Below are 21,941 nucleotides of genomic sequence, written 5' to 3'. Positions count from 1 at the left end.
GTCACTTCTTTTTAGTGGGAAATATGAGAATTTTAAAGGCAATAGGAAGAATCTATTGGAAGAGAGAGATTGAAATATAAACAAGGAAAAAAATAGTCCTCGGCATTAACAATTCTTTATTGATTAGATACATACAGGATTTAACATTTGCTAATATTACAGAAGGGGAATAATTTTAGACCATCCTTGGTTAAGTTATAAATATTATAGTTTATTCTCTTTAAGTGAACTATGAAGATCAGCTTAACTATAGCAAGTGAGTTATCACAGCCCCAGCATTACATTTTTTATAATTTGTGCTGAAATTAATGTTCCATCTTTCCTTTGCCTCAAAAATAGAGCACACGTGCATACCTTCATTTAAAAGCCAAAACTGATTCTTAAAATAATCTAGCAAATAAGTCATTCATAATTTGGTTATTTATTTCTGCTACTACAGGAAGAAAAACATCACTCTGTATGTGAAAACAATGGGACTGTCTTTGACAACATAAAATTCAAACAGGTGAAATGTAATAAATTTTCATTAACCACAACCATACCTCAGAAACAGGGAGGGGGGGTGGGGATGCTCTCCGTGTCTTTCAGCTTCACTTGAGGATAGCTGCCAGTCAGATATATTGAACAGTTTCACGGGCTGCTCTGCCTCAGTGAGCAAAGCTATCGTAAGAAACCAGCAGAGAGTAGCACACTTTCTGTGGGGCTGGGAAAACAAAGGGTAGAGCATTAGACACACACAACAAACACTCAGAAGAGAAACTACAAAAAAAAAGAGCAATCAGTCTCTGTGTGAGAGTACTATTTTTTTAAGGTGAACTTATTCACCTATTTGAAGAACCAATTTGCCAAATTACAACATTTGAAAATTACCGTGATCTGATATCATAACAAGGGCATTGATGTGTGCAGCCACTGGTGTGTGTTCTTATGCCTTTGCCTTTGTCTATTGTTCTGCAGGTGACTGCCTGATAATCTTCACTCTTTATCTCCTCAAAGATCTCTTAAGGTCTAAAGAAATAAAATCCTTGGAGGTATCATTGAGAGACATAAGATATGCAAGAGTGAATTTCTAACATGGACGAGCTTACCACAGGCATCTTTTCCACTTGGGTAAAAAAAAAAAAAAAGAAAGAGCATCTCTCATTTTGTGGTCCACTTGGCAGAGCTAGATCCTTGGCTGGATGTAACAGCATGATCAGAGCAAGTAGGGGCCTGGCCACTGGAAGGGGCACTTCCTAATTAACGCCTCAGTGACACACATCCTCTTAGATCCAGCCCTGTAACAGGATGTGGTTTTGGCAGTACTCGTTCTCGGAACAAAAACATAAGGAATACAGGGCATCTGTCTGTCCATCAACTCTCTGGGTGACACACTGAAAGTCAGCAAGACCTGGATCTCTGTCTTAAACACACATCTGACATCCAAAAACACAAGTGCTTCCATAGCCTGAAGTCATATTACCTTCCAGGGTATTCCTAGCAGGACTCAAAAACTAAACCTCCTTGGTTAGGATCTATCCCTGCAAAGAATCCCTCAAATTTCCCTCGTAGTTTCTTTTGGCATTATGGAGACTTTTTAAACGTTCCCAAGGATATTGACAAGGATTCAAGAGATTTTTAGAGTCTCTCTTTTGTTCATATCTTGGAGAAAGGAGTTGTTTAGAGCGTTATCATTGTCCCAGGCATTTCTTTTATTTACTTATTTATTTATTTTCTCCATTTCCCCCCTTCGCAATACAGACCAGGCAAAGGGCCTAGGCTGGGGTATGTATGGGCAGGTTTACTCTGCCTCCTCTTTCAGTAGAGTCAGTTTAAGGACATAGCCAGTGGCAAGCACCAGGAGGCTGCCTGAGTCATTTTAAGACAAAAGACACTGGGGCTTTGTCTAAAGAAAGAAGCACTTCTAGACCAAAAGGTGAAAGTGTGTCAGTCATGTAAAATGGACTGAAAGACCCAGATGTGTGCTGAGATCTGCCTCTTTTCTGTCTCATATTTCTCTACCCAAAGTTCAAACTCTTCTCTTGTTTACAGGCTCAGCATCTTCCAAAGGTCAAGAGTCAGCACGGATACTAAGCAATGAGAACATAAAGGAGTCCTAATTTAAAGTCTTGAGTCTCAGCTTCTGCTATCACTGTCCTTATCTGGCCCCTTCTGATCCAGCTGTGACCATTTGCCCAGTTATGGTCATTTAAGCTGCGCGTGAATCCACGCTCCAGCCCATCAGCCACGAGCTGCTCTTTATTCAGCCATGTCATAACTTGTGAAGTATAAAAAAAAAACATTCACGTGACTGCCTGAGGCCCATGAAGTCAAAGAGAGAGCAAGATTCACACCAAAGGAAAACTTGTGAACATTTGTATTTATAAACTGGTGAGCTTTATTTGACGAATTTCATCGAGGATTTTAATGGACTGTGGATGATAGCCAGGGAAGATGAAGTAGAGGTGACAACTATGTCTTAAGTACAGTCATTTTTAAAAAGAGGATGACAAAATTGTTTTTTTTAGTTTTACCACTGGTACATGTGTTAAAATATAATTTAGATGAGACTTAACAGTTATTTAAAATAATGGAAAGTGGGGCGCTGAGGTGACTCAGCCGGTTAAGCCACTGCCTTCGGCTCAGGTCATGATCTCAGGGTCCTGGGATCGAGCCCCACATTGGGCTCTCTGCTCAGCGGGGAGCCTGCTTCCCCCTCTCTCTCTGCCTGCCTCTCTGCCTACTTGTGATCTCTGTCTGTCAAATAAATAAATGAAATCTTTAAAAATAAATAAAATAAAAATAAAGTAAATAAAATAAAACAAAGTAAAATTTAAATAAAATAATAAAATAAAATAATGGGAAGTGAACCAGCACGGGTGTCAAGAGTCCCACATGCCCTTGTGGAGGGGAACAGGCATTTCCACATACCCCAGTTAAGATACTAGACAAGTCATTTAGTATCATCTTTACTCTTATGTCTATCTATATCTGTAAAACAAAAGATTCATGCGCATCATCTTCAGTTCCGAATTTATTGGACTCTGTTTATGACTATATAGGAGTCTTGCCCCCAACCCCCATCCCACCCCACCTCTCCCTCCCCGGCAACCTCACCATAACCTCAGTGCAGATTAAATATTTTCAGCTGATTCAGAGTTTACATGTTGTATTATATTGACTTTTACACTGTCAAAGTGCTAAAAAAAAATTAACGTCAATCTGGTCATGTTACATAGTATGTTAAAGCTGGCTGCTCTAACAGGCAGACGTAGAAACAGATAAGAAGACAGTTGATTTTTTCACTGAAGTAGAGACCAGTAGCTGGGGAAAGGGGAAGGAGGGAAAAATTCCGCTCCATGTCGTCATTCCAGGTTGCAGGTTCATGGGGTCTCCACAGGCTCATGGGGTCTCTGCTGACTTCGACATGTGGCTTCCATGGTTGCCTTTAGTGTCACCATTCAGCCAAAATTTGGAGAAAATAAGGCACATGGAGCATCAAATGGGAGTTTCCTAGGCTAGGACTGGAAGTGTTATGTATAAATTTTCCTCTGTTCCTGAGAGGGGGGGAGGTCAGATTTAGAGAGTGGCGAACAAGTCTGTGCCACATATCCAAGAAGTCATTTCAGAGCAGAATATGATGTATACATTCTCTAAGCCCCAGCTCAAGTCCTCTCTGTTCCACAAAAATTTGCTTGGTTACCACAGGCCTCAACAACTCACTTTCCCCTCTAAACTTTTTATCTGTGCCATGTGCCATTTTGTCTTGATATTCTTGATAAAAGTATGTCTCCTTTGTTAATACCAAAAACCCTGGAGAACAGAGATGGTCTTAAACTTTGCACTTCCTATCTCCTACCCTCTCACTTGTCATCCATCACAGAGCACTTAATTAAAGCCTTTAAATTAAAAAAATGTGATACATTAATCTTGGCAGGTTCTTTCAAAATACTAATAAATGTAAGCTATGTTATAGGAATGGTGGGAGGGAGCATCTATTTTTTTTTTTTTCCAGTTCCATTGACAAAGACAGTGCCTGGCATGTGAACCGTACTCAAAATTATTTGTTGAATGAAAAGCAAAAGCTCAATGACTCTACAGAACATAGATCATCAAGCTCTGCTCCTTCTCTTGTGGTCAAATACTATGACAAATTCTAGTCATTTAATAATAATAATAGTAACAATAATAATAATAACAGCCAACACTTCCATAGTGCTTAATACATGCTAGAAATAGAGAAAAACTCATTTACTACAACAATATTTTGAAATAGTTACTAATGTAAGTTCCTCGTGTATATCTACCTTTTGAGCCAATGCTGGCCTTCAGGGAATTGTGCAAATTAGAAAAGGCACCAGAGGCTGCACCATTCACTAATCTATATTATCAAAGAGCATCCAGAGCAGAGACTTGCTCATAAATGTTGAATGGATGAATGGATCGATGAAAAAACTATACTATTTGAGTGGGGTTGAGTGATAATAATTCCTTTTCCTTTACTTATTTTATTGTCCGATTTGTTCTAATTCTTCTACAATGTTAATATACCATTCAATGTATAACCTTATTTGAGAAAGACAGAAGAAATCTATAAATAATAGGTGAGAACAGACTGCATCCATCTGGGTGAGTATATTTTTAATTAAGAAAGAAAATTAATATAATGCTCATACCTAACATCCTTTAATTTCCAAGATACATTCTTTCTTTGATAGACCATATAGTTACAAATGATAATTTATAAATCTTTTTTTAAGATTTTATTTATTATTTATTTATTTATTTATTTGAGAGAAAGAGTGAGAGAGCAGGAGTGGGGGGAGGAAGATGGGCAGAGGGAGAGGGAGTGGGAGAAGCAGGCTTCCTGCTGAGCGGGGAGCCCAACACAGGGCTGGATCCCAGGACCCCAGGACCAAGACCTGAGCCAAAGGCAGATGCTCAACTAACTGAGCCACCCAGGTGCCCTGGTCATTTGTAAATCTTTTTATACTTCATTTCAGCAGCTAAAGTTTGTAGAAGTTAAGCTAAATGATACTTATAATTAAGTTTTCATTTTAAAATAAATATGTAAGTTACATAAAAATCATACAAAGTTTTCACTGAATTTCTCCCTGAATTTCTTCCAATGGTAACATCTCATATAACTATAGCACAATATTAAAACCAGAAATTGACATTGGTACAACCACAGACTTAATTCAGATCTTAGATACTTCACATATTTAGGTTTCACTAGTTTTATGCGTATGTGAATGTAGTCACCAAATCAAGATACATCTGAAGAATACAATCAGCAAGTGTTTTAAGATTAAAATATCCCAAAAATAAAATCGTTAAATCTCTTTCCTAATGTCGTCATCAGAAAACTACCCACAGTTGGTGGAATTATAATTAATTGCCAGAGTAATTTGAACAAATAAATAGGAGTATTTTCACCATTTTTCTATTTAAAATATATATTGAAATTTTTAGGAAAAAATCATTTTAGATGCTCTCAGGGATTTTCCTCTTTATAGAAAGGAATCTGGCAGAGAATATGTACACAATAGATATTCATCTCTTATTTCCTTGTCATGTTCTTTATAATTTTATGAATAAAGATTAGCAGTTTGAAAGTTCAGAAGGTTTATGCATATCTTAATAACAGATGATGCAATGTAAGTACTCTGCCACCGGGTGGTGGTCCCTCCAATATTTGCTTTGAGATTCAAATCAAAACTAGGAATGATTTTCTATTTAACTCACTGAAATATATCCTTTCATGCTCTTTATATTTAGCTACTTTAATAATAAGATTTAGTCTAGCATTCAAGGATCTCTGTCATCAGTCTTCAATTTCCTACTCAGGTTCATCTTCCATATTTTCCCTGTATAAAAATCATTTGCTAAGTCAAATCTGACGTGTTCACTATTTCTTACATGTTATTTTTCATTACACTCTGTATCAAACTCATCTCTTTTTTTAAACTAGTGCAAGAATATATTGCCTAATACATAGAGGGCGCTAATGAATGCTTACTATAATCCTTTGTTCACTCATTCCTTGTATCTAAAATGCCTTGTCATCTCCTCTATCTAGCTCTAGAAGTCCTTCAATGAATGTCCAACTTCAGTGTCACCTCTTCCATTCTTCCATCATCATTCCAGTAGGAAGTGGTCTTCCCCTGCCATACATAAGAACTGCTCTGTTTTTAGCACAAATATAGCTCTTCCACATTGCCTGAAGTTGTAGCTTTTGAATATTAATTCCATATTTTAATCTTCCATAGCCCTTGGCACAGTATTTGGGTATTCAATGACTATTGGTTGAGTTAATGAATTTCAATAACACATTTTAGAGAAAAATTTGCAAAAGGAAATCCCTATCCCTATTACCTTATTTTATTGATCCTTAACTTCCCTTTGTCATTTATTCTGTATTCTAACTTGAAGTCAAATTCCCTACCTTGTAGTTTAAAAGTCATTGAAGTGTCAAGTCTTCAAGCATTGGGTGGGCTGAAATCAATATTCTTTAACATATTAAAACTTCCTTGAGATACTCAGTCTTTATGTTGGAGCAAGTCTTCATTCAGCCTCTTTACAGTTTATTGGACAAATGGGTTTCTCTTCTGTCCTACTTACTACTTGAATCAGTTAAAGAGACTCTTCCAATTCTAGTCCACTCTTTGCTCAGGAGTCTCTCTGCTTACTATTGAAGCTTACTTTTTACGTCTAACACTAGAACCTTTAAGAAAAACATTACTTGGGCACCTGGGTGGCTCAGTCGGTTAAGCATCTGCCTCTGGCTCAGGTCATGATCCAGGAGTCCTGGGATCGAGTCCCACATCAGGCTCCCTGTACAGTGGGAAGCCTGCTTCTTCTTATCCCTCTGCTCTTCCTCCCTGCTCGCGCGCTCTCTCTCTCGCACAAAACAAAACAAAACCCCTAAACAAATAGGGGTGTTTGGGTGGCTCAGTCGCTTGAGCATCTGACCTTGATTTAAAAAAAAAAAAAGAAAAGAAAAACATTACTCTTTTTTTTTCTTATTAAAAGGAAACATTACAAGCACTAGCTATGTTTTTCTTTTATTAGTATTAGTAGCTGGGTGACCTTGAATTGTACATCCAGTAGATCTTCTTTCAGAAACACTCTAGTAATAACTTGAGATCCCAACCTGTCCTAGTACAGAGTTCCCAGAGCTGTTTCCTGAAAGAGTTTATGTTCTTCCTAAAGAAAAGAACATTTTAAAATAAAGCTATTTTAAAATGAGGTTTGGGGATGGAAATTTAAGGCAGTTTCATGACAGTAACATTGATCTCTTTTGGCAGTTCTGATATTTATGTATTGGGTTTTCTCAAAGCTAGGTCACCTTTCTCTGCAATCATTTGGTGTTTTAAAAAGTGATTTCCTAAAGACCAAAGACTACCTTTTTCTATTTAGAGTCCAACTTCACACTGTCAGAACTTAAAATTCTCCAGACTCCCATGGCAGAGCTGCTTGAGGTCAAAGTACATCCAGGTATAAATGCCCAAATCTACCCTCAAAAAGGTCCCAATCTTCAGGAAGGTTAATAATACCTATGACAGACTCTGCAACTGCCCCATTCAACTGTTGTGACTGCAGACCCCCACATCTAGATCTCAGACTTGGGTTTTGTTCTGCAAATACTGGGTTGGACAAATATTTACTCAACACTACACCACATAAAGTACTAGGCTCTCAGAATGCAAATTTAAATAAAACATGATTACTGCCCTTGAGAAATCTATTATATTTTGATCATTTCTTTACTCTGACAATATTCTATACTTATTTCTGTGTTTTTCCAGGTCACTGATTCCTAGCCTAATATCACCTAAATAACTGATTTCCCAGACATCCTGAATTCTAAAATGTTTCAGAGCTCACTGGTGCCATGACTTATGACCAAAGTTTTTTCTTATAGTCTTAAACCATTGAGATTTGATACTGACCCAACAGAAGGAATAAAAATGCTTAGCAAATATTAGATAACAGTATCTGTGCTTACTCTAAAGTTTACAGATTTTTCCAAATAAAAAGGGCCATGATAAATCATCTAAGTTGGTGTTCCACATGTATGCATTTTAATGTATCATGAGCACCTGGATAGGTCGCTAAAATGCAGATTCTGATTGAGTAGGTCTGAGACGGGGCCAGAGACTCTGCATTTCTAACAAACTTATAGTTAATATCCATGCTGCTGGTCCATGGATAAGCTTTAAGCAGCAATGCTCACTAGTTTTTTTTCCTACTTCTGAATGAAGGCAAAGCAGTGACAGATGTTCAGGATCCAGTCAATATGGTCTTAAACTCAAAAAAAAAAAATAATAAACATTATTAAATGAATTCAGTCAACCAGTACAAAAATTAACTAAAAAAAAAAAAAAAAAAAAATGGTCAGCAGCTACCTTAGTGGTGATGGAGTGAATGAGCAGAGTTCTCTCTATCTAATCGGGACCTAAAATTAAAGGAAATTAAAACTGTACAGCAGTTTGTTTAAAAATTAAAAAATAATATACACAATGGAATACTATGCAGCCATCAAAAGAAATGAAATCTTGCCATTTGCGACAACGTGGATGGAACTAGAGGGTATCATGCTTAGCGAAATAAGTCAATCGGAGAAAGACAACTATCATATGATCTCCCTGATATGAGGGAGAGGAGATGCAACATGGGGGGTCGAGGGGGTAGGAGAAGAGTAAATGAAACAAGATGGGATTGGGAGGGAGACAAACCATAAGTGACTCTTAATCTCACAAAACAAACTGAGGGTTGATGGGGGGAGGGGGTTGGGAGAGGGGGTGGGGTTATGGATATCGGGGAGGGTATGTGCTATGGTGAGTGTTGTGAAGTGTGTAAACCTGGAGATTCGCAGACCTGTACCCCTGGGGATAAAAATATATGTTTATAAAGCTGTAAAAAAAAAAAAAAAAGAAAGAAAGGATGAATCCCCAAGTTTTGTAGCAACATGGACGGGACTGGAAGAGATTATGCTGAGTGAAATAAGTCAAGCAGAGAGATTCAATTATCATATGGTTTCACTTATTTGTGGAGCATAACAAATAGCATGGAGGACAAGGGGAGATGGAGAGGAGAAGGGAGTTGAGGGAAATTGGAAGGGGAGGTGAACCATGAGAGACTATGGACTCTGAAAAACGATCTGAGAATTTTGAAGGGGTGGGGGGTGGGAGGTTGGGGGCACCAGGTGGTGGGTATTGTAGAGGGCACGTATTGCATGGAGCACTGGGTGTGGTGCAAAAATAATGAATACTGTTATGCTGAAAAAAATAAAAAAAATTAAAAAAAAAATTAAAAAATAGAATTATTGTATGATTCAGCAATTCTGCCTCATGGCATATGCACAAAAATTGAAAGCAGAGACTCAAAGAGGTATTTGTTCATCTATGTTTGTAACAGCATTGTTCACAAGAGCCAAAAGTTGGGAGTCCCCCAAATGTCTGTTGACAGGTAGATGACATGCTACGACATGGGCAAACCTTGAGGACATGATGCTAAGTGAAAGAAGCCTGTCACAAAAGGACAAATACCATGTGATTCCACTTACAGGGGGTACCTAGGGTAGTCAATAGAGACAGACAGTAGCAAAACAAAGTGAATGTACTGAATGCCATTGAACGAAACACTTAAAAATGGTGAAGATGATAAATTCTATGTTCTGTGTATTTTGCCATAGCTACATTTTTGTTTTATTTAAATGAGGTTAAAAAAGACTTATACGAGGGTGTGAACTAGCCAATGGAATAACATTAAAGGTGTCTTTGGAGTCAGATTTGTCTTACAAGAGTTCAAGTTCAAGGCAGCAGTAGAGGAAGTTATAAGACTTCTCTTTATTCAATTCAGACAGAAAATCAATTAATGGTATGACTTGTACCCAGGATTATGAACAATAGAACTAACTTCTTAATAGAACAAGAGCATTGTAGAGGCAATAAACAAGAATTCAAGACATCTGTCAGCACTGTAATTAGAATTACCCTGTGTATCTGTAATCCTAGGTTTTATGTCCTGGCCAAAATTCCCTGGGCCTGAGTTTCCTGCAATTGATAGCCACAACTTTCTCAGAAAGATAGTATTTTTCACTGGTGGATAAATGTCTTATAACTCTAAGTCTTTTTTATTCAAGAAAAAGTATTAAGTAAATCCAAATCCTGTTAATAATTTGTGTAAAGATTATTCTGCAGATTCGATATTCAAAGTATTCGTTAAGTTAGATAAATATCTTTAGGATTTAGCCCCATGATGGAATATGTAAATGAGGATATATAATCAAACATGCAAAATATGTAATTAAATAATTGATTTTTAGCTTTTGGACTTTAAGTTGAAAGGTGTAAGTTTATTTCATGATATTTGTAAACATTCTTGAATTGATTTTAAAAATGTGGTTTACTATGTTTATAAGTTCTAATTGTTAGACATAATAGCTTCAATACTTGCATTGTCTTACGTACTAAGTTGAATATTTGAAGAATTTATAAATGAAAGTTGAATATAGGAGGTGCCTGGGTGGCTCAGTCAGTTAAACTTCAGCCTTCAGCTCAGGTCATTATCCTGGGGTCCTGGGACTGAGCCCCACATCAGGCTCCCTGGTCATCAGGGAGCCTCCTTCTGCTCCCCCCCACCCATGCTCACTGTCTCTCTCTCTTAAATAAATAAACAAAATCTTTTTTTAAAAAACTTGAATATATTGAACTTATAAACACAGTTTTAAATATTTAAGGATATTAAACTATTGAACTTTGAAAATGAACTGATTATTAAAAGCATTTATTGTGTTCTATCGAAGTTGATTGAAGATTGATCAAAAGCCCGCTTGAAAATAATTGCTAAAATTTGTTACATATGAAAATCGAAAGGCTTAAGTAAAATAAGACCTCGAGTTTAATGCTGTAATAAATTTAGCACTAATTTAAAAGACTAAGGCAACATCATAATCATCTCTGTGCTCAAAAACCCACGAAAAAACTTCACATTGGCAATCCTAACTCAGATAAATATTCAGCCTGTTTCACAGGATGAGGGAAGTCGATTCCAAAAGCTTGTTTGCTGGAGTTATGTAACCTTTAAACGTTGCCTTATTCCACTCATGGTGGTCCTGAGGCAGAACAAGTTGAAAACCTTGAGGCAACATTGAGCACTGAGTCCCTATAGGCCTGTTGGAGAGGACCCTGGGTCTAGAGGAAGTCTGAGAAATTAGCTGTCAATGGCACACTGAGTGCCAGCAACCCACTGTATAGCACGAAGGATTTGAAAGTCAGAAGTCAATTACATAAATCATACCTGAGGAAAGGGTAAAATATCAGTGTTAAAGCTTACAAATGGGACAGAAGCCAGGCAGGTAGACCAGAAGCCTAAAAGCAGACAAGGAGCTCCTTGAGAGCAAAGACAGCCTTGATCTTGTTCACTGCTGGACCCACAGGCAGGCATCACATCTTATTCCTCTCTTATATCATCAGTTAACATGGTTCCAAGCATCAAACAGGTACTCAAATATCTGTTGAATGAATGAAAGACAAGATAACAAGGCTTTAAAATATTCAGTAAGCAAAAACTAAGGGGGAGGAAAAGGTAAAAAGAGTGTTGTGTGTACAAAGACTTTAAGAATCAAAGAAACTAACATTCTGTCCTTTGATCTGCCTTCTAGTGTGGTCAGCATTGATTCAACAGGTAATTGAAAATAAGACAATTGGGAGGGTTTGTGGACAGAGGCTACTGTTGATAGACAGACAGTATCTCTAAGCCAGATGCGATCATCACTGAGGGCCACAGACCTTCAGCAAGCCTGATTTGAGGCATGGATAGTTTGTCATTCCCTGAGACCAGTATTTCTGGGAATGTGTTCTGTATACCATAAATCCTGTGGGGTGATAGTGAGAAAAAGATGTCCAAACAAGATTGCTAATGTAATTAATTCTTAAGCCTAAGATATTCAACTCCAGTTAACTAACTTTTTAAAATTCCCTTGATAAGCCTATATCCAACTTAAAAATTAAAAAAAAAAAAAAAGATGTGAATAGATGTTACCCTCTGCCAACTAAAAGTGGGAGAGGGTTCCTCTCATCAAATAAGTTAAAGAAATGTTAGTTAAACAAAAATAAACACAATGGCTTTTTTCTTTGTGGGACTCCTCAGGGTCAATAATATTTTTATTTTCATTGTGAATTTTTAAAGAAGTATGCCATTGGGGCGCCTGGGTGGCTCAGTGGGTTAAAGCCTCTGCCTTCGGCTCAGGTCATGATCCCAGGATCCTGGGATCGAGCCCCTCATCGGGCTCTCCGCTCTGCAGAAATCCTGCTTCCTCCTTTCTCTCTGCCTGCCTCTCTGCCTACTTGTGTCCTCTGTCTGTCAAATAAATAAATAAAATCTTAAAAAAAAAAAGTAGTATGCCGTTGTTTTCTAAATTTTTTGATGCTTGATTCCAAAGTGACCTGAAGAAATAATGCTTCATGGATCCTGCTTAAATCCTTGAAACCAAGTCCAACTCAAGTTTGAAAATCAATTAGCAAACAATTCTTTATAAGATCTCATGAAATTTGGCTATTGAGATATAAAATTTTATTTACTGTTTTACTTCATTGATTCAATTGTTGGTAAAATGCCCCCCCTTCAAATATAGCTATCATAGTTAATGATGCAACTTCACAGAGAAATTTTAAATGTAATGCCAACTATTAAGGACTTTACAGTAATAGACAAAGTCTGCATGTGACTCTCACACTTTTCAAAGAACTTTCTCTCATTTATTTAGGTGACTTCAGTACTCCTATGAAATAGTCATGTTGTACGTAACAGCAGAACAAGACTTGTGGCATCTTATGGACAAGTCACATCTCAGCAATATTTCTTGACTTAGAAGCCAGACAGTGTTATCTGTTTCTGAGTTGGGTTTGTCCATCACCAGCTGTGCAAATGTTTATTCGCTACCCTTAACAAGTGTAGTATAGAAGGGGCCATGATGACCTACTGAAATGCATATTTGAAGAATAAAATTTTTACGTAAAGAATTTTTCAGGACAATTGGGTGGCTCAGTTGATTAAGTATCTGCCTTCGGCTCAGGTCCTGTCATGGTCCTGGGATGGAGCCCCGCATCAGGCTCCCTGTTCAGCAGGGAGCCTGCTTCTCCCTCTCCCCCCTGCTCGTGCTCTCTCTCTCTCTCTCTCTCTCTCTCAAATAAATAAATAAAATCTTTTAAAAAAATTTTTTTCACAGGCAGAACAAGTAGGTTAGTGATCAACCTAGCACCTTTGATTTAATTTTTTTCCAAATGAGTTGCTCTCCCACTCAGAATATGCAAAGTAAAATTTCTTCCATCTCTGTGTTTGTTTCCTAAATCAATTTTTTCAACTTTTGTGAATGGCACAGTCAGTTAAACCAATTCCCCTCAATGGTCCTTCTCTTGAACATTAAACTAGCCAACTGGTTTGGCAAAAATACATCCCAACATGATTTAGATGTTTTCTAAATAATTTTTCTTTCTGAAGTTTGGGTGAAATATCAAAAAGCCTGGTCCTCGCTCACATAGGATGCCAGGGTCAGAACCAAAAGGCATCCTAAGTTCTTGATTCTCCAAGTGACCAAATCTAAACCACTCACCAAACATCTCTTTGTGTTAATGGACGTTACAGGAAATGTTTCATTCCAAAGATGCACCAAATCAAGTTGGTAATCCCATGCTTTGAGCACAAAAATGATTCTAAAGTAGTGATAGATGCTGTTATAAATTCCCCACCACCTCAATTTCCTCTCTATAGACTATAAATAAGAAATTGTTGGTGCGAGTGAAGAGGGGCAAGATGGCAGAGAAGTAGGAGACCCTGTTCCAACCAGTCCCCTAAAGTGAGCTAATTATCTATGAGAACACTCTGAATACCCATGAAATCAGCCTGAGGTGTACGAAGAAGTTGTTGATGGTTACAAGATAGGAATCTTTTATTCATTTCATATTTTCCAAGCACTTGGTATAGTGTCTGGCTCACACAATGGGTTTAAGAAAGGTTTATTATTCTTATTTACTTCTCTGCCTGACAAAAGTAAATAAGTTTCCATCATTTCTTGGCCCAATCCCAGCATGATGCTCAGACACTGGGATAAATCCTGTCCCTAATACATAAAATTCCTTTCCCCAAAATATTCAGAGCATCAGATAAGTTGATGACACACAGGCCTGAGATAAGAGAGCACCCATCAGGGTTTTGGTGTTTTGGTTTTATAAAAACCTTGAGAAATTCTGTTTTGAAGCTGATATTTTCAAAAAAGTTCTTTGAATTTTTTAGAACATTTCAATCACTGCTTTTCAAGGGAAATTTTAGTAATTTTTTCCAACTGAATGGAAAGCTGTGCTATGCAAACAACAAAGATTTCTTTCTTTTGAAAGTTATTCATGTCCTGCTTCTAGGATTGCCAGGGGAATTGAATTTTCAAAAAAAAAAATTTAACCAAGCTGAATTCCATTGTGCTAGAAACAACCTAAACTCTAAAGTTCAGAAGTTTTATGTTTCCTTCTCAACTTGGAGCCCATGGTTTTTGCATGGGTTCTTAAGTTAGCTACATAAGTTTGCATGACCTATAGCCAAATTTGTCTTATTTTTCAGTGTGTATTTGTTTTTGCTAACTTTTTAATTTCTTCCTTTAGTTTTTTGTGGACAGCACAAAAGGGTTTGAATTTGCACATGCCCCTCAGCAATAGAGCAAACTCACATTTGGGATAAAGCTGTACTCACATTTTTTTAAAAGATTTTACTTATTTATTTGACAGAGAGAGAGACACAGAGAGAGGGAACACAAGCAGGGGGAGTGGGAGAGGGAGAAGCAGGCTTCATGCTAAGCAGGGAGCCCGATGCAGGGCTCGATTCCAGAACTCTGGGATCATGACCTGAGCCAAAGGCAGACACCTAATGACTGAGCCACCCAGGCACCCCTACTCACATTTTTTAAGACATCACTTTTTCAGTGCATGTCCTCTTGCACATTAAAAATTTTCTATAATTGCATGTGTTACTATCTATATTTTAAACTCAAGAACACTGAAGTTCAGTGTCAAATACTTTTGTACAACAACTCTGCCTCAAATCTAGAACTGTTCAGCTCCAAGGCCTACCTGTGCTCTACTTTCCAGTGGTTCTCAAACCTCAGTGTGCATAAAATTACCGGAGGTAGTTTCTACTCAGATCCTCAGGCATTGTTTCTGGAGACTGTGCCCCAGTGGCTCTTCCTCAGGCTCAGAAATCTGAATTTTTAACAGCGATCCCCAATGGTTCTAAACCAAGTCATCCAGATTCCAACTAATTGGATCACATTCCGATAAAGATTTGTCTGTACCTGCCTCCTCTCCTCAGCCCTGGAGGTAAAGCAAGATTACACACGTCCGCAGTCCCAGCTCTACCACCAATCACCGTATGGTATAAACCACAGTAAACCACTTCCCCTGTTTGGATCCTGGTTTCTTTAGCCTATTAAATGAGAAAAATTGTATTCTCTTTACCTCAAAGGATTGATACCAAGATAAAATGCCATGATAGATACCATACATTTATAAGAGGAGAAAATGTTATTTAAATGTTTTAAGGATATCCCAATGACAAAAAAAAAAAAAAAAAAAAACCATAAAATGCAAGCTTCTTTGTATGTTTTAATACAGGGTTGTCCAATCACAATGTTGCAAAGAATAGTTAGACATTCAGTCTTTTCAATCTACTTCCCCTTCATCTATAACCACTATGAAGTGCAGAAAATCCTTTGCTAATGTATGCAAACACACACACACACACACACACACACACACACACACGATCGCCATGGTTAAGTTAGTGACAGATTTTCCACTGTCTTCACTCTAGATATCATGAAAAGATTAAAGATATTTCCTTTTAAGACAATGCAGGTGGGTTAACAGCCAAGTGTTACTGCCACCAACACTCCCACCAACCCACATGGGAATTGTAGGACACCCCCCACCCTACCACCACCAAGATGACTCCTTTCTCAGGTGTATGGACTTCCACTACCCTTTCAGTGGAAGGAAAGTTCTGAAACAATTGGTATGATAAAAGAGACTGACACCAAACAGACACAGCTTGATTTCATGGCATGCCACATGGAATTTTTCTAAAAATGAAGAAACTTTAGCATTTCCTTGTTATTTGGGGCTACAAAGCCATAAGCCTCCCACCTATCTTGGTCGGCTTTGAAATGAGCAGACTGGCTGGAAAACAAGAGGCAATTTGCATGTGAAGAATAAACAAACAGAAGTCTGCTGCATACCATGTCAAAAAAAAAAAAGAGTTGATGTCTTTGTTTAGAAAGGAGAAGCAGCAAAGTTTAGCAGGTTAGTAACACAGCACTTTTCCCTTCCTGCCTCCTAATACGTATTCTAAATAAACCTGATTTGACCTCAATACATCATCAATAGCTTTCTCCCAGGCCTCACTGATTCAAAACTTTTGCCCAGTCCAGTATATCAGGCACAGAGCATCAAATGTCTTAAACACTGATCTCACCATCTCCCCTGCACTCTAATCGTGAAATCACTTTATATTGCATAACCTCGAGTCCCTATCCCCACCTTCCATAAATTTTTTCCTGTGTCAAATTTGCAATTATTCCTCCATTTGCATTCACCTCCCACCCCAGCCCACCTTGCATTCTCTAATTGTTACTCATTATGTATCATCCTTTTTATGTATTAGTGAATTCAATTTACTCAAACCAGCCAAAAAGTATTCAGTGAGGGGGCACCTTGGGTGGCTCAGTCGGTTGAGGATCCTACTCTCAGTTTAGGCTCAGGTCATCAACTCAAGGTCCGGAGATTGAGACCTGAGAGGACCTCCTCACTCGGCGAGGAGTCTGCTTGTCCCTCTCCCTCTGTCCTCCCTGCTCACTCACTGAGGCATTCATGCTCTCACTCATAAATAAATAAATTATAAATAAATAATCTTTTTTGAAAAAGTATTCAATGAGACTCCATGTGCTTAAGAGACTGTGCAAAGTCAGAAGGGAAAGATTCCAAATGGTAAGATTTAAGGAGCTGGTCTCTGACATGGGTAGCAAGACATTTATTCACATACATAATCACAAATACATTCTGGAAGGACAACTTATGTGGTCACTAAAATCCATTTTCTATTTCTCCTAAGAACACACTTATTTTGATGTGAGGCTATATTGTCTGAGTTCTGGACAGAAGACTGGGACAGAAGGTATATACCTCTCTTTCAGGCCTGGCCCATAAAAGCTTATGATCATCTGCACTGTTTCTTCTATCTTCCAAGAGGGCTCTGGGACACTATAGTCTATTAGAAATATAATAGAAGGGGCGCCTGGGTGGCTCAGTGGGTTAAAAGCCTCTGCCTTCCGCTCAGGTCATGATCCCAGGGTCCTGGGATCGAGTCCCACATTAGGCTCTCTGCTCAGCAGGGAGTCTGCTTCCTCCTCTCTCTCTGCCTGCCTCTCTGCCTACTTGTGATCTCTCTCTGTCAAATAAATAAATAAAATCTTTAAAAAAAAAAAAAAAAGGAAATACAATAGAAGTCCATGTGGAATTTTAACTTTTCTGGTAGCCACACAAAAAAGTTCAAAAGTAAAGGTGAAATTAATTTTAATAACATATTTTATTTCACTTAACATGTATAAAATATTATTTCCATATGTAATTTTAAAACTATTAAATCAATGTTTTATTTTCTTTTTTAATTATACTACATTTTTCAAGATCTGTGTGTATTTCACACTGCCCATACATCTTAGTGCAACAGTATATCACATTTCAAGTACTCAGTAACCACATGCAAGCTAGTGACAACAATGTTGGACAGCATAACTCTAGCGGATGGTGAAGTCCCAAGATTGAAGGATCTCTTTCCTTCTTTTTCTTAGCTTATTCCACCACTAGTACTCCCAGTAAAAGGTTGAATAGAAGAAGTGAAATTTGATGTACATTTATACTTACTGATCTTAAGGAAAAAGCATTTAGTCTTTCACAATTAAGAATGATGTTAGTTATAAGTTATATATAGATGAACTTATTAGGTTGTGAAAGTTCCTAATGTACCAAGAGTCTTAACTGTTGTTAGATTTTAGTAAATGCTGATCTGTATCTATTGAGATAATCAAATAGATTAATTCTTTTGTTGGTTAATAGGGTACATTACATTGATTGATTTTGAATGTGAAACCAACCTTGCATTCTGGAATTGGACCCCTGTTGCTCCTTTTGTATCATCCTTTTTATGTATTACTGAATTCAATTTACATAAATTTTGTTTAGAATTTTTACATCTTTGTTCACAAGGGATTTTGGACAGTAATTTTCTTTACTTCCTATATCTTTGTCTAGTTTTGGTATCAGGGTAATGCCCACCTCATGAAAGGAGTTGGGAAGTAGAATTTTATAGAAAAGTTCCCTTAGACTTCGTATCAAATGTTTTATAATATTCACCAGTAAAGTCATCTGGGCCTAGAGTTTGCTTCCTAGAAAAGTTTGTAACTTCAAAATTTAATCTCTTTTTTAAGTATAGCGATATTCTAGGTATAGTGATTTTCTAGATATAGCTATTTCATCTTCACTAAGCTTTGGTAGTTTGTACATTCCAAAAATTTGTTGATTTCATTAAATATGTCAAAAATATTAATACAGTTGTTGGTAGTATCCCCTTATGATTTTGGTGATATCTGTATAGCTTTAGTGATACTATCTTTCAGATTTCTATTATTAATAATTTGTGTCTTTTCTCATTTTTTTCCTCATCAGTCTCTAGAGATGTTTCTCAACTGAATTGATTTCATGGAGCAGCCCTTAATTTCAATTATTTTCTCTATTGTGTTTCTATACTGTATTTCATTGATTTCTAGTCCACTGATTTCCTTTTATATTTATTTTTCCTTTGGATTTTATGCTTACTTTCCTTTTTCCAGTTTTTAAAAATAGAATCTAAAGGCATTGATTTAAGACCCTTCTTCTTTTCTAAAACAAGTGTTTAATGCTATAAATTACCCCCTCTATGTACTACTTTAACAGTATCTCGTAATTTCTATATTTTGTGCTTTTGTTTTCTCTCAGCACAAAATATTAATTTTCCTTTAGATTTCCTATTTGACTTAGAGGTTATTCAAAAGCGTGTTGTTTGATTTCCAAATATTTGGTTATATTCCAGAGATTTTCTCTTATTAATTTCTGATTCAATACCATTGTCACAACATATTTTGTATGACTTGAATACTTTTAAATTTATTTGCACTTGTTTTATGGCCCACCTCTGATCTAACCTGGTAAATATTTTGTGTGCATTCTTAAAGAATAAATATACTTTCCTTGTTCAACAAATACTGATTAGATCAAATTGGTTGATAGTATTGAAACCATACTGATTTCCTATTCGTTTTGTCAGTTATTGAGAGGTGGATGTGAAATCTCTAACTATAATTGCGACGTTGTCTATTTTTTCTCGCAGTTCTATCAGTGTTTGTGTTCTGTTATTAGGTATGTAAACATTTAGGATCGCTAAATATTCAGGATGCCTGGGTGGCTCAGTTGGTTAAGCATCTGCCTTGGGCCCAGGTCATGATCCAGGGGGCCTGGGATGGAGCCCCACATTGGACTCCCTGCTCAGTGGGGTGTCTGCTTATCTCTCTCCTTCTCCCTCTGTGTGTGCTCTCTCTCTAGCTCTCACTCTCTCTCAAATACATAAATAAAATCTTTAAAAAAAAGGATTGCTATATACTCTTGATAAAATCACTCCTTTATCATTATGAAATGAACTTCTTTGTCACTGCTAATAATCTTTGCTCTGAAATCTGCTCCTTCTGATATTAATATAGCCACTCCAGGTGTTTTTTTTTTAATTACCATTTCCATATTATATCTTCATCTAACCTTCATTTTTAAATTGGCTATGTCTTTATGTTTGAAGGGACTTTGTTGTGTACCGCGTATTGTTAGATTTTGCTTATTTTACCTAATCTGACCGTTTTTGCCTTTTATTTATTTTTTTAAGGATTTTATTTATTGGGGTGCCTGGGTGGCTCAGTGGGTTAAGCCTCTACCTTCGGCTCGGTCATGATCTCATGGTCCTGGGATCGAAACCTGAGTCAGGCTCTCTGCACAGCAAGGAGCCTACTTCCCCCTCTCTCTCTGCCTGCCTCTCTGCGTACTTGTGATCTCTGTCTGTGGAATAAATAAATAAAAATCTTTAAAAAATAAAAAAATTTAAAAGATTTTATTTATTCATTTGACAGAGAGAGAGAACACAAGCAGGGAGAGCGAGAGAGGGAGAAGTAGGCTCTGTGCTCCCAACTATCCCGTTTACATGTCTCCATTCTCAAACCTGTGCTATGGCTGTCATGCACGTTACTTTTACACATTATCACGCCAAACAATATTGTGATTATATATGTTAAAATAGTTATGTTTTAAGGTGATTTAAATAACAAGAAAATACTTTGTGTTTATTCATGTTGTTACCATTTCTGATAGTCTTCATTCCTTTTATATAGGTCTTTATTTCCATCTGATACCATTTTCCTTCTGCCTGAAGAACTTGCCACAATATTTCTTGCAGTGAGGGTCTACAGGTAATAAGTTGTTCAAATTTCGTTATGTCTGATATATTCAGATACTCTGATTAATGGCCAAGATTAACATACATTCTCAAAGGTAACTTTGTAAAATTCTTCCTTTTTTTTTTTTCTATAACTTTAAGGTTGAGTTTTTGCTTTACAAATATATCTCCTGCCGATCAAGCCATGATTCTCATTGACACAGCTACCATTTATTGAACACTTAATATTTTCCAAGATCCCATTAGTACTGTAACATATCTCATTTAATTCCTCTAATAAAGATGAGATATTTTTATCCTCATTTTACCAATGGGGAAACTGAAACTCAGGTAGATTGTCATTGTCAAGTACACACAATGGCAGAGAAAAATGAGGCCTTTTTGAACTCAGGTCTCATCACTACTGCCATAAAGATTTTCTTATTTTGCTGGTGTACCAGGAAGATAATTGGGTGAGATTCTAATTAACTGAGATATAGCACATCTTATTAATTTTGAAACACTAGCAATTGGAATTCATTTTATGGTAGATCTTATAATTTATCTTAGAATTCCTGTTGCAAAGTTAGTGATCACGATGCAACTATGGTTGCTTTGGCTGGTACAACGTCTTTCTAAAAGATAAAAAGAGCATTGCTGTCAAAATTTGAAGAATGGGTATCTCTACCTTGAAAGAAAATCCTAACAATAATAGTAGGATATAATTTTAAGAAATACTAAATCACCAAAACTCTTGATGACACAGAACACAGTGTTATGTAGAAAAGCAGAAACATTGACAATGCTAAGTTTAAAAGCAATCCCAAGTAGGATAGACTCAGTGTGAAAAAAGTTTGAGTATCCTGAATAATTTTACATTTATTGTTGTGTGTGTTCTTTTTTTTTTTTTTTTAAGATTTTAATTATTTATTTGACAGAGAGATAGAGAGAGCCATAGAGTACAAGTTGGGTGAATGGCAGAGGGAAAGGTAGGAGCAGGCCCTCTGCTGAGCAGGGAGCCCGATGTGGGGCTCAATCCTGGAAACTTGGGATCATGACCTGAGCTGAAGGCAGACACTTAAAGGACTGAGCCATTCAGGTTCCCCTTCTCTGTTCTTTTAAAGAAATCTTTGGATATGTGGAGGTTATGGATATATTCTCTTACATTTTCTTCTAGAAGTTTATATTTTTAACTTTCACATTTAGGTTTATGAGCCTTTTCAAACTAAGTTTTGTGTATGATATGAATTAGAGATAATAATTCACTCTTTTCCCATATAGATTCCTTCATCCCAGAGTCATATATTGAATGGTCATCCTTTCCCTACAGAACTGAAACAATCTCCAACTGGTCTTCTTGTCTCCAGTTTTGCCTTCTAGAGAGTCTTTTCTTCCTGTAGCAA

At 37.0% G+C, this 21,941-nt stretch overlaps 1 non-coding gene across 1 annotated transcript; it reads right to left on the bottom strand.

Moving 5' to 3' along the window:
* Positions 1 to 1,716: 1,716 nt before the first annotated feature.
* On the bottom strand, positions 1,717 to 1,846 carry LOC125103446 (small nucleolar RNA SNORA51). Its single transcript, XR_007128432.1, has one exon. It is a non-coding gene; the product is annotated as a small nucleolar RNA SNORA51 (small nucleolar RNA).
* Between the last annotated feature and the right edge of the window lie 20,095 nt (positions 1,847 to 21,941).

The sequence above is a fragment of the Lutra lutra genome, chromosome 6, assembly GCF_902655055.1.
Source record: "Lutra lutra chromosome 6, mLutLut1.2, whole genome shotgun sequence".
Lineage (NCBI taxonomy): Eukaryota > Metazoa > Chordata > Mammalia > Carnivora > Mustelidae > Lutra > Lutra lutra.
This window is presented reverse-complemented; position numbering and strand designations above follow the sequence as displayed.